This window comes from Triticum dicoccoides, chromosome 1B (genome assembly GCF_002162155.2).
Source record: "Triticum dicoccoides isolate Atlit2015 ecotype Zavitan chromosome 1B, WEW_v2.0, whole genome shotgun sequence".
Classification (NCBI taxonomy): Eukaryota; Viridiplantae; Streptophyta; class Magnoliopsida; order Poales; family Poaceae; genus Triticum; species Triticum dicoccoides.
The window spans coordinates 322,245,524-322,260,270 of NC_041381.1; the positions used below are offsets into that span (position 1 = coordinate 322,245,524).

The 14,747-nt window shown below is 43.7% G+C and overlaps 1 long non-coding RNA gene across 1 annotated transcript; it reads left to right on the plus strand.

Annotated features, from left to right (window-relative positions):
• The first annotated feature begins 13,381 nt into the window (after nucleotides 1–13,381).
• LOC119304594 lies at nucleotides 13,382–14,079 on the plus strand. The gene is made up of 2 exons (XR_005148374.1): nucleotides 13,382–13,435; nucleotides 13,590–14,079. It is a non-coding gene; the product is annotated as an uncharacterized LOC119304594 (long non-coding RNA).
• Nucleotides 14,080–14,747: the final 668 nt, after the last annotated feature.

A 14,747-nucleotide genomic window follows, 5' to 3' on the forward strand; every position in this document is an offset into this window, starting at 1 on the left:
TGGGGGGCGCGCGGCCTGCCCTAGGCAGCCCCTCTCTCTTTCCCGCAGGGCCCAATAAGGCCCAATACTTCTCCCCGGCGAATTCCCGTAACTCTCCGGTACTCCGAAAAATACCCGAATCACTCGGAACCTTTCCAAACTCCGAATATAGTCGTCCAATATATCGATCTTTACGTCTCGACCATTTCGAGACTCCTCGTCATGTCCCCGATCTCATACGGGACTCGAACTCCTTCGGTACATCAAAACTCATAAACTCATAATATATCTGTCATCAAAACCTTAAGCGTGCGGACCCTACGGGTTCGAGAACTATGTAGACATGACCTAGAACTATTCTTGGTCAATAACCAATAGCGGGACCTGGATGCCCATATTGGCTCCTACATATTCTACGAAGATCTTTATCGGTCAAACCGCATAACAACATACGTTGTTCCCTTTGTCATCGGTATGTTACTTGCCCGAGATTCGATCGTCGGTATCCAATACCTAGTTCAATCTCGTCACCGGCAAGTCTCTTTACTCGTTCTGTAATGCATCATCCCGTAACCAACTCATTGGTCACATTGTTTGCAAGGCTTATAATGATGTGCATTACCGAGAGGGCCCAGAGATACCTCTCCGACAATCGAAGTGACAAAACCTAATCTCGAAATACGCCAACTCAACATGTACCTTCGGAGACACCTGTAGTACTCCTTTATAATCACCCAGTTACGTTGTGACGTTTGGTAGTACCCAAAGTGTTCCTCCGGTAAACGGGAGTTGCATAATCTCATAGTTGTAGGAACATGTATAAGTCATGAAGAAAGCAATAGCAACATACTAAACGATCAAGTGCTAAGCAAACGGAATGGGTCAAGTCAATCACATCATTCTCCTAATGATGTGATCCCGTTAATCAAATGACAACTCTTTTGTCCATGGCTAGGAAACATAACCATCTCTGATAAATGAGCTAGTCAAGTAGAGGCATACTAGTGACACTACGTTTGTCTATGTATTCACACATGTATTATGTTTCCGGTTAATACAATTCTAGCATGAATAATAAACATTTATCATGAAATAAGGAAATAAATAATAACTTTATTATTGCCTCTAGGGCATATTTCCTTCACAACCTTCCGATCTGGATGCAACGTATGAGTTGACCCTGTTACAAGAGTCACTGACCAGTACAGCTCCTCAATATCATCAAGCGAACAGACGCCATTATGCTCCACAGACACCGGCAACAGCCAAAACAGCTGCAGGCAAAACCACTGAAGACAGACGTAGCAACACAGAAGTGCAGAAACAAAAATCAGGGGAGGAAAAATGGGAAGCTTTGAGAGCTTACCGCAGGGCCAAGGGGCTATGTTTCACATGTGGAGAGAAATGGAGCCGTGATCACCAGTGCAAACAATCAGTGTCCTTCATGTAGTTCAAGAAATGGTGGAGTTTTTCCAATGCACTACTTCAGAAGAACTTGAATCAGACGAGGATGAGGAGGTCAATCTAATGGCTATCTCTGAGGCAGCTGATGGAAAATCTGCTCGCAGTAGAGCATTTCAACTGAATGTTACAATCCTTGACCATCAGAAGACATTCCTAGTGGATTCTGGCAGTACCCACTCCTTCCTGGATACTGTTTCAGCTAGAGCACTGACAGGAGTACATGAGTGTCCATCAATGAAGGTTAAGGTAGCTAACGGGGGAGTAATGAGCTGCTCCAGTTTTGTGCCAAAGTGCAAATGGTCAGTACAGGGTGTTCAGTTCGAGCATGATCTCAAGATTTTGCCTCTTAGCTGCTATGATGGAATATTGGGAATGGATTGGCTGGCTAAACATAGCCCAATGACGGTGGACTGGGAACAGCAGTGGATGTCCTTTCCTATCCATGGAAAAACAGTAACTATTCAAGGAGCAGCACCTGTGGAGTTTGCTTACACAATCATAGAGTTGTCAGTAGTTACTGATGAAAATGCTCAAACTGTGTTGCCAGAAATTCAGGAACTGTTGGATGAATATAAGGATGTGTTTGCCATTCCCACTGGATTACCACCTGAGAGAGATTGTGACCATTCTATTCCCCTCATTCCAGGTGCAAGGCCTTTTTCTCACAGACCATATAGACTGGCACCAGAGTTAAAGGATGAAGTTGAAAAGCAAATTCAGGAAATGTTGGATTCTGGTGTTATCAGAAGAAGTAACAACTCTATTCAGGAAATGTTGGATTCTGGTAGTACTCCTTTATAATCACCCAGTTACGTTGTGACGTTTGGTAGTACCCAAAGTGTTCCTCCGGTAAACGGGAGTTGCATTATCTCATAGTTACAGGAACATGTATAAGTCATGAAGAAAGCAATAGCAACATACTAAACGATCAAGTGCTAAGCAAACGGAATGGGTCAAGTCAATCACATCATTCTCCTAATGATGTGATCCCGTTAATCAAATGACAACTCTTTTGTCCATGGCTAGGAAACATAACCATCTCTGATAAACGAGGTAGTCAAGTAGAGGCATACTAGTGACACTATGTTTGTCTATGTATTCACACATGTATTATGTTTCCGGTTAATACAATTCTAGCATGAATAATAAACATTTATCATGAAATAAGGAAATAAATAATAACTTTATTATTGCCTCTAGGGCATATTTCCTTCAATCTTCCACTTGCACTAGAGTCAATAATCTAGTTCACATCACCGTGTGATTTAACACCAATATTCATATCTGTATATGATTAACACCCATAGTTCACATCATCATGTGACCAACATCCAAAGGGTTTACTAGAGTCAATAATCTAGTTCACATCGCTATGTGATTAACACCCAAAGAGTACTAAGGTGTGATCATGTTTTGCTCGTGAGAGAAGCTTAGTCAACGGGTCTGTCACATTCAGAGCCGTATGTATTTTGCAAATATTTTATGTCCACAATGCTCTGCACGGAGCTACTCTAGCTAATTGCTCCCACTTTCAATATGTATCCAGGTTGAGACTTAGAGTCATCTGGATCAGTTGAAAAGTTTGCACTGATGTAACTTTAACAACAAACTCTTTTATCACCTCCATAATCGAGAAACATCTCCTTAGTCCTTACTAAGGATATTCTTGACCAATGTCCAGTGATCTACTCCTAGATCACTATTGTACTCCCTTGCCAAATTCAGAGCAAGGTATACAATAGGTCTGGTACATAGCATAGCATACTTTATAGAACCTATGACTGAGGCATAGGGAATGACTTTTCATTCTATTTCTATTTTCTGCTGTGGTCGGGATTTGAGTCTTACTCAATTTCATACCTTTGCAATACAGGCAAGAACTCTTTCTTTGACTGTTCCATTTTGAACTATTTCAAAATCTTGCCAAGGTATGTACTCATTGAAAATCTTATCAAGCGTCTTGATCTATCTCAATAGATCTTGATGCTCAATATGTAAGTAGCTTTTACTGATGTCTTTTCTTTTTAAAGAACTCCTTTAAAACACTCCTTTATGCTTTGCAGAAAAATTCTACATCATTTTTGATCAACAATATGTCACTCATATATACTAATCAGAAAGGCTGTAGTGCTCCCACTCACTTTATTGTAAATACAGGCTTCATCGTAAGTCCATATAAAACTATATGCTTTGATCAACTTATCAAAGCGTATATTCCAACTCCGAGATGCTTGCACCAGTCCATAGATGGATCGCTGGAGCTTGCACATTTTGTTAGCACCTTTAGGATTGACAAAACCTTCTGGTTGCATCATATACAACTCTTCTTTAATAAATCCATTAAGGAATGCAGTTTTGACATCCATTTGCCAGATTTCATAAAATGTGGCAATTGATAACATGATTCAGACAGACTTAAGTATCGATACGAGTGAGAAAATCTCATCGTATTCAACACCTTGAACTTGTTGAAAACCTTTCGCAACAAGTCGAGTTTGGTAGATAGCAACACTACTATCAGTGTCCGTCTTCCTCTTGAAGATCCATTTATTTAACATGGCTTGCTAATCATCGAGCAAGTCAATCAAAGTCCATACTTTGTTCTCATACATGGATCATATCTCAGATTTTATGGCCTCGAGCCATTTTGCGGAATCTGGGCTCATCATCGCTTCCTCATAGTTCGTAGGTTCATCATGGTCTAGTAACATGACTTCTAGAACATGATTACTACACCACTCTGGTGCGGATCTTACTCTGGAAGACCTACGAGGTTTTGTAGTAACTTGATCTGAAGTTTCATGATCATCATCATTAGCTTCCTCACTAATTAGTGTAGGAATCACTGGAACTGATTTCCGTGATGAACTACTTTCCAATTCGGGAGAAGGTACAAATTACCTTATCAAGCTCTACTTTCCTCCCACTCACTTCTTTCGAGAGAAACTCCTTCTCTAGAAAGGATCCATTTTTAGCAACGAATATCTTGCATTCGGATCTGTGATAGAAGGTGTACCCAACAATTTCCTTTGGGTATTCTATGAAGACGCACTTCTCCGATTTGGGTTCGAGCTTATCAGGATGAAACTTTTTCACATAAGCATCGCAGCCCCAAACTTTAAGAAACGACAACTTGGGTTTCTTGCTAAACCACAGTTCATATGTTGTCATCTCAACGGATTTAGATGGTGCCCTTTTAATGTGAATGCAACTGTCTCTAATGCATAACCCCAAAACAATATTGGTAAATCAGTAAGAGACGTCATAGATCGCACTGATGTTCGGACACACCATAACGTTGTGGTGTTCCAGGTGGTGTGAGCTGTGAAACTATTCCACATTGTTTTAATTGAAGACCAAACTCGTAACTCAAATATTCCTCTCTGCGATCAGATCGCAGAAACTTTATTTTCTTTTTACGATGATTTTTCCACTTCACTCTGAAATTCTTTGAACCTTTCAACTATTTCAGACTTATGTTTCATCAAGTAGATATACCCATATCTGCTCAAATCATCTTGTGAAGGTCAAAAATAACGATACTTGCCACGAGCCTTCATACTCATTGGTCTGCATACATCAGTATGTATTATTTCCAACAAGTTTGTTTCTCGTTCCATTGTTCCGAAGAACGGAGTTTTAGTCATCTTGCCCAAAAGGCACGGTTCGCAAGCATCAAATGATTCATAACCAAGTGATTCCGAAAATCCATCTTTATGGAGTTTCTTCATGCGCTTTACACCGATATGACCCAAACGGCAGTGCCACAAATAAGTTGCACTATCATTATTAACTTTGCATCTTTTGGCCTCGATATTATGAATATGTGTATCACTACGATCGAGATCCAACAAAATATTTTCATTGGGTGTATGACCATTGAAGGTTTTATTCATGTAAACAGAACAACAATTATTCTCTGATTTTAAATGAATAACCGTATTGCAATAAACATGATCAAATCATATTCATGCTCAACGCAAACGCCAAATAACATTTATTTAGGTTTAACACTAATCCCGAAAGTATAAGGAGTGTGCGATGATGATCATATCAATCTTGGAACTACTTCCAACACTCATCGTCACTTTCCCTTTAACTAGTCTCTGTTTATTCTGTAACTCCTGTTTCGAGTTACTAATCTTAGCAACTGAACAAGTATCAAATACTCAGGGGCTACTATAAACACTAGTAAGGCACACATCAATAACATGTATATAATATACCCTTGTTCACTTTGCCATCCTTCTTATCCACCAAATATTCAGGGCATTTCCGCTTCCAGTGACCATTTCCTTTGCAGTGTACTCACTCAGTTTCAGGCTATGGTCCAGCTTTGGGCTTCTTCGCAGGAGTGACAACTTGCTTGTCTTTCCACTTGAAGTTCCCTTTCTTTCCCTTTGCCCTTCTGTTGAAACTAGTGGTTTTGTCAATCATCAACACTTGATGGTCTTTTCTTGATTTCTACCTTCGTCGATTTCAACATCACGAAGAGCTCAGGAATCGTTTTCGTCATCCCTTGCATACTATAGTTCATCACGAAGTTTTAGTAACTTAGTGATGGTGACTAGAGAATTCTGTCAATCACTATCTTATCTGGAAGATTAACTCCCACTTGATTCAAGCGATTGAAGTACCCAGACAATCTGAGCACATGCTCACTAGTTGAGCGATTCTCCTCCATCTTTTAGCTTTAGAACTTGTTGGAGACTTCATATCTCTCAACTCGGGTATTTGCTGGAAATATTAACTTCCAACTCCTGGAACATCTCATATGGTCCATGACGTTCAGAACGTCTTTGAAGTCTCGATTCTAAGCCGTTTAAGCATGGTGCACTAAACTATCAAGTAGTCATCCTTTTGAGCTAGCCAAATGTTCATAACGTCTACATCTGCTTCTGCAATAGGTTTGTCACCTAGCGGTGCATTAAGGACATAATTCTTCTGTGCAGCAATGAGGATTAACCTCAGATCACGGATCAAATCCGCAACATTGCTACTAACATTTTTCAACACAGTTTTCTCTAGGAACATATCAAAATAAACATATGAAAGCAACAACGCAAGCTATTGATCTTACAACATAATTTGCAAAATACTACCAGGACTAAGTTCATGATAAATTTAAGTTCAATTAATCATATTACTTAAGAACTCCCACTTAGACAGACATCTCTCTAGTCATCTAAGTGATCACGTGATCCAAATCAACTAAACCATAACCGATCATCACGTGAGATGGAGTAGTTTTGAATGGTGAACATCTCTATGTTGATCATATCTACTATATGATTCACGCTCGACCTTTCGGTCTCCGTGTTCCGAGGCCATATCTGTATATGCTAGGCTCGTCAAGTATAACCTGAGTATTCCGCGTGTGTAACCGTTTTGCACCCGTTGTATTTGAACGTAGAGCCTATCACACCCGATCATCACGTGGTGTCTCAGCACGAAGAACTTTCGCAACGGTGCATACTCAGGGAGAACACTTCTTGATAATTAGTGAGAGATCATCTTAAAATGCTACCGTCAATCAAAGCAAGATAAGATGCATAAAGGATAAACATCACATGCAATCAATATAAGTGATATGATATGGCCATCATCATCTTGTGCTTGTGATCTCCATCTCCGAAGCACCGTCGTGATCACCATCGTCACTGGCGCGACACCTTGATCTCCATCGTAGCATCGTTGTCGTTTACGCCATCTATTGCTTCTACGACTATCGCTACCGCTTAGTGATAAAGTAAAGCAATTACAGGGCGTTTGCATTTCATACAATAAAGCGACAACCATATGGCTCCTGCCAGTTGCCGATAACTTCGGTTACAAAACATGATCATCTCATACAATAAAATATAGCATCACGTCTTGACCATATCACATCACAACATGCCCTGCAAAAACAAGTTAGACGTCCTCTACTTTGTTGTTGCAAATTTTACGTGGCTGCTACGGACTTAGCAAGAACCGTTCTTACCTACGCATCAAAACCACAACGATAGTTTGTCAAATAGACTCCGTTTTAACCTTCACAAGGACCGGGCGTAGCCACACTCGGTTCAACTAAAGTGAGAGAGACAGACACCCGCCAGCCACCTTTAAGCACGAGTGCTCGTAACGGTGAAACCAGTCTCGCGTAAGCGTACGCGTAATGTCGGTCCGGGCCGCTTCATCTCACAATACCGCTGAACCAAAGTATGACATGCTGGTAGGCAGTATGACTTATATTGTCCACAACTCACTTGTGTTCTACTCGTGCATATAACATCAACGCATAAAACCTAGGCTCGGATGCCACTGTTGGGGAACGTAGTAATTTCAAAAAATTTCCTACGCACACGCAAGATCATGGTGATGGCATAGCAACGAGAGGGGAGAGTGTATGTCCACGTACCCTCGTAGACCGTAAGCGGAAGCGTTAGCACAACGCGGTTGATGTAGTCGTACGTCTTCATGATCCGACCGATCCAAGCACCGAACGTACGGAGCCTCCGAGTTCAGCACACGTTCAGCTCGATGACGTCCCTCGAACTCCGATCCAGCCGAGTGTCGAGGGAGAGTTCCGTCAGCACGACGGCTTGGTGACGATCTTGATGTTCTACCGGCGAAGGGCTTCGCCTAAGCTTCGCGACGATATGACCGAGGTGGAATATGGTGGAAGGGGGCACCGCACACGGCTAAGGAACAATCCGTAGATCAACTTGTGTGTCTATGGGGTGCCCCCTGCCCCCGTATATAAAGGAGGGAGGGAGGAGGAGGCCGGCCCTAGGAGGGGCGCGCCATGGGGAGTCCTACTCCCACCGGGGAGTAGGATTCCCCCTTTCCTAGTCCAACTAGGGGTCCTTCCATGTAGTAGGAGTAGGAGACTAGGAAAGGGAAGAGAAAAGGGAAGGAAGGAAGGGGTGCGGCCCCTCCCCCTAGTCCAATTCGGACTAGGCCTTGGGGGGGCGCGCGGCCTGCCCTAGGCAGCCCCTCTCTCTTTCCCGCAGGGCCCAATAAGGCCCAATACTTCTCCCCGGCGAATTCCCGTAACTCTCCGGTACTCCGAAAAATACCCGAATCACTCGGAACCTTTCCGAACTCCGAATATAGTCGTCCAATATATCGATCTTTACGTCTCGACCATTTTGAGACTCCTCGTCATGTCCCCGATCTCATCCGGGACTCCGAACTCCTTCGGTACATCAAAACTCATAAACTCATAATATATCTGTCATCAAAACCTTAAGCGTGCGGACCCTACGGGTTCGAGAACTATGTAGACATGACCTAGAACTATTCTTGGTCAATAACCAATAGCGGGACCTGGATGCCCATATTGGCTCCTACATATTCTACGAAGATCTTTATCGGTCAAACCGCATAACAACATACGTTGTTCCCTTTGTCATCGGTATGTTACTTGCCCGAGATTCGATCGTCGGTATCCAATACCTAGTTCAATCTCGTCACCGGAAAGTCTCTTTACTCGTTCTGTAATGCATCATCCCGTAACCAACTCATTGGTCACATTGTTTGCAAGGCTTATAATGATGTGCATTACCGAGAGGGCCCAGAGATACCTCTCCGACAATCGAAGTGACAAAACCTAATCTCGAAATACGCCAACTCAACATGTACCTTTGGAGACACCTGTAGTACTCCTTTATAATCACCCAATTACGTTGTGACGTTTGGTAGTACCCAAAGTGTTCCTCCGGTAAACGGGAGTTGCATTATCTCATAGTTACAGGAACATGTATAAGTCATGAAGAAAGCAATAGCAACATACTAAACGATCAAGTGCTAAGCAAACGGAATGGGTCAAGTCAATCACATCATTCTCCTAATGATGTGATCCCGTTAATCAAATGACAACTCTTTTGTCCATGGCTAGGAAACATAACCATCTCTGATAAATGAGCTAGTCAAGTAGAGGCATACTAGTGACACTACGTTTGTCTATGTATTCACACATGTATTATGTTTCCGGTTAATACAATTCTAGCATGAATAATAAACATTTATCATGAAATAAGGAAATAAATAATAACTTTATTATTGCCTCTAGGGCATATTTCCTTCACAACCTTCCGATCTGGATGCAACGTATGAGTTGACCCTGTTACATGAGTCACTGACCAGTACAGCTCCTCAATATCATCAAGCGAACAGACGCCATTATGCTCCACAGACACCGGCAACAGCCAAAACAGCTGCAGGCAAAACCACTGAAGACAGACGTAGCAACATAGAAGTGCAGAAACAGAAATCAGGGGAGGAAAAATGGGAAGCTTTGAGAGCTTACCGCAGGGCCAAGGGGCTATGTTTCACATGTGGAGAGAAATGGAGCCGTGATCACCAGTGCAAACAATCAGTGTCCTTCATGTAGTTCAAGAAATGGTGGAGTTTTTCCAATGCACTACTTCAGAAGAACTTGAATCAGACGAGGATGAGGAGGTCAATCTAATGGCTATCTCTGAGGCAGCTGATGGAAAATCTACTCGCAGCAGAGCATTTCAACTGAATGTTACAATCCTTGACCAGCAGAAGACATTCCTAGTGGATTCTGGCAGTACCCACTCCTTCCTGGATACTGTTTCAGCTAGAGCACTGACAGGAGTACATGAGTGTCCATCAATGAAGGTTAAGGTAGCTAACGGGGGAGTAATGAGCTGCTCCAGTTTCGTGCCAAAGTGCAAATGGTCAGTACAGGGTGTTCAGTTCGAGCATGATCTCAAGATTTTGCCTCTTAGCTGCTATGATGGAATATTGGGAATGGATTGGCTGGCTAAACATAGCCCAATGACGGTGGACTGGGAACAGCAGTGGATGTCCTTTCCTATCCATGGAAAAACAGTAACTATTCAAGGAGCAGCACCTGTGGAGTTTGCTTACACAATCATAGAGTTGTCAGTAGTTACTGATGAAAATGCTCAAACTGTGTTGCCAGAAATTCAGGAACTGTTGGATGAATATAAGGATGTGTTTGCCATTCCCACTGGATTACCACCTGAGAGAGCTTGTGACCATTCTATTCCCCTCATTCCAGGTGCAAGGCCTTTTTCTCACAGACCATATAGACTGGCACCAGAGTTAAAGGATGAAGTTGAAAAGCAAATTCAGGAAATGTTGGATTCTGGTGTTATCAGAAGAAGTAACAACCCATTTTCTTCTCCTATCCTCTTGGTTAAAAAGAAGGATCACACATGGAGGTTAGTGGTGGATTACAGACATCTCAATGCCCTAACAATTAAAGGAAATTACCCTATGCCTGTGATAGATAAGTTATTGGATGAACTCCATGGTGCACACTGGTTTACAAAACTGGATCTCAGGGCTGGATACCACCAAATAAGGTTAGCCCCTGGTGAGGAATATAAGACAACTTTTCAAACTCATCATGGACATTTTGAATTTCTGGTGGTGGGTTTTGGGTTAATAGGAGCTCCAAATACTTTTCAAGGGGCCATTAATGTGTCACTGTCAGAAGAACCTGGCATGCTAAGGAACTTTGTGATTGCATTCTTTGATGACATTCTAGTTTTCAGTAAAACACTAGAACAACATCTAGAGCATGTCAGGAGAGTCTTGCAGGTTTTGAGAAGGGATAAATGGTATGTGAAGCTGTCCAAGTGTGAATTTGCTTCTCAAAAGCTGCTCTATCTGGGTCACATAATCAGCAAGGATGGAGTCTCCACTAATCCTGAGAAAATAAGTACTATAGAACAGTGGCCACAACCTGAATCTGTGAAGGAGATCAGAAGTTTCCTAGGGTTAGCTGGGTACTACAGAAAATTCATTCGCCATTTTGGAGTCATTGCCAAACCCCTGACCAATCTTCTGCGCAAGGGTTCTGTGTTTGTTTGGACCAGTGTCGAGGATACATCATTAGTTACTGCTCCTGTTCTGGCACTTCCCAATTTTCAGAAACCATTTACTGTTGAAACAGACGCTAGTGATTGTGGGATAGGTGCTGTATTATCACAAGAGGGACATCCAATAGCGTTTGTCAGCAGGGCCTTGGGCCCCAAAAATTAAACCCTGTCAGTTTATGAAAAGGAGTTCTTAGCAATTTTACTGGCAGTGGAACAGTGGCGCTCTTACCTTCAGTTGAAAGAATTCAACATTATTACTGATCAGAAGGCATTGGTCAGTCTAACAGAGCAGCGTTTGCATACAGCTTGGCAACAAAAAGCGTTAACCAAATTGTTCGATTTAGACTACAAGATCATTTACAGAAAAGGGGTGGAAAACAAGGTTGCTGACGCTCTGTCCCGAAGACCTCATATATCAGGAGACTGTTATGCTCTGTCTGTGATACAGCCAGCTTGGGTACAGGAAATTATGGACAGTTATGGTTCAGATCCTCATGTTACAGCGATTCTTCAGAAGTTAGCTATTGATCCATCAGCTGTTGCTCATTTTTCCTTGCAAGGAGGGTTGCTTCGTTTCAAAAATCGCTTGTGGATTGGCTCGAATGAACAGCTGCAGCGCAAAATAGTTGACAGTTTGCATGCCAGTTCGGCGGGAGGCCATTCTGGATTTCCAGTTACTTATCGAAGGATCTCCCAGCTCTTTCATTGGAAAAAGATGAAGCAAATGATCAAGGCAGTCGTGCAACAGTGTCAGGTGTGCCAGCTTGCTAAACCGGACAGAGTTTCTTATCCAGGTCTGTTGCAACCTTTGCCTATTCCTTCGAAGCCCTGGGAAATGATGACGATGGATTTCATCGAAGGATTGCCAGTTTCACAGCATTACAGTTGCATCTTGGTGGTTGTTGACAAACTCACTAAGTATGGGCATTTCATTGCTCTCAAGCACCCCCTATACAGCTACCACAGTGGCTGAGCAATTCCTGGACCGTGTATATCGCCTTCATGGCCTGCCTCAATCACTTGTTTCTGATCGCGATCCGGTTTTCACCAGCTCATTCTGGAAAGAGGTGTGCAACAGAACAGGTATTAAACTGCTCATGAGCTCGGGTCAGCACCCACAGACGGACGGGCAAACTGAGCGTGTGAATCAGCAAGTGGAAGGGTATCTCAGGTGTTTCATCAGCGCTCATCGCATCGATGGTTCAGTTGGCTTCCTCTCTGTGAGTTGTGGTATAATACAAACTGGCATTCTTCGACTGGCCGTACTCCGTTTGAATTGGTCTATGGACACCCAGCACATTATTTTGGTATAGCCCCGGTGGATGCCGTTAGCAATTCAGATGCTCAACAGTGGCTGCGTGACAGGCATGTGGTCATGGAATCAGTCAAGCAACACTTACTGCGCACGCAGCAGCGAATGAAAGTTCAGGCTGATAAACACAGAACGGAGCGATGTTTTGAGGTGGGCGACACAGTATTCCTCAAGATGCAGCCGTACATTCAGTCTTCTATTGCCCCGCGCGCAAATCACAAACTGGCCTTCAAATATTTTGGTCCGTTTGAAATTCTGGCTCGGGTCGGTGCAGTGGCTTACAAACTGAAGTTGCCGGACAATTGCCGAGTACACTCAGTTTTCCATGTCTCGTTACTCAAACGTCAGGTCAAATCGGACCAGCAGGTATTGTCAGTTCTTCCTTCAACAACAGCTCATCTGCAGGTTCCGGCATGTTTCCTTGATCGTCGACTGCTCTCTCGGGGGAACAAGACAGTTGCTCAAGTGCTGGTCAAGTGGAGCCATTCTCCAGTTTCATCGGCAATGTGGGAGGACCAAGACATGCTCAAGCAACAATTTCAGCGTGCGCCGGCTTGGGGGCAAGCCGTTTTCTCTCAGGGGGATTGTCAGCAGCGAGCAAGAGGAAACAGCGACAACGCCTGAGAAGCTACAGGAGGAGCCGGCAACCGCGGAGCAGGCCAGGCCCAGAAGGAAGGCCCAGGTGCCGGCAAGGTTGCGCGGCCCGGAATGGACCCGCTAGAGCTAACTACATATACTCCTTGCCCTGTTTCTGTAACGCTTGGCGGGCGACTTCGGCCGAGGAAAGGATAGGATAGCGTAACTGGAAGGACTGGCTGTAATCTTCCCCTCTCCCCTCTCGTTTGAATTCGCGTGAATCTGAGATGAGCCGAACAATTCATAGATAATCGAGAGATCTTAGTTCGTGCTTACAATTTCCCTGTGTCTAACGTACCCCTTCTGAGATTTCTGGCATGTTCTTCTTGCCACAGCTTTTGCAAGCAAAACCACAGGCTGCGCATCGATGCTTCCATCCGTCCGTCCGCTGGCGAAGGCAGGCAGCAGAATGATCCCAGGAGCCCTGGCGCGTACCCGGCCACACGACGGCGGTCGGGAGGGACATCGATCGTCATTGCCGGCGCAGCACCGTACCTGGCCCATGATTCTGCCGGAGTCCTATCCTCTCCTCTCCATGCATCATCTGCTTCTGCTGCCTTCACAAGACATCAGAGAAAATGTGCGTATACCGCAACAGGTGCAACCCTGCGTCTTGGCTGGCTGCCTCTTGGAAACTAGACATCGTGTTGATGGATGTCGCAACCCTGCTGCCGTACCCTCTTTTCTTTCTTTCTTTCTTTTGATGAGGTTGCACTGCTGTAAGTTGACATAGGGGCGGAACTATATCCTCGCGTCCGTCGAACTGTAAAATTTGGACAAACTAAGAATTTCTTTGGACGTGGTCAAAGTGTCCGTCCCCTACAACCAACTTTCCGAGCCTTTGTCCGCTAGCACCTCGTCCTTGGTCACTGCGGGCATCAGATCAAGATCAGACAGCTTGGCGCCATGCCTTGCTTTGCATAAACATAGATTTCCAATCCCGGATCTTCACTGTTTTTTGCGTGTAGAATCTTTTGCTATTTACATACTGTTTGCAATGCAACAAAAGAAGAAAAACTTATTCTCATCTTACACATCGGTACAAGATCCACACCAGCAAGTCTTTCTACTGTTCTCACGTCAAGAAGATGGCGTATATCACTTCTCATGGCACGAGAAAAAACAGAGTTCTCGAGTACAAGCCTTAGCTGTGCCCTCTGTTCAGCGGGTACATACATACAGTTGAACAATGCACATCATTGATTTCGTACCTCTTAATACAAACAACTGTTGTCTCTGACCAGTAAGCATGATCTGATTACAACATACATCAACAACAGAAAACTGTACTTGATCAACAGCCACACATGCAATCGCGAAAAACTGCATAAAGACAGGAAACGGGGAGCCTCGCTCAGCAAAGGATCGAAAACGACTAGAGCACATCAAGGACGGAAACTGACAGGAACGCGCGCTGAGGAGTGTTAACAACAGGCCAGCACCCATGTACCGATCCCTCAAGTTTTGGCTTTCGGTGATGCACCAGATTGCTC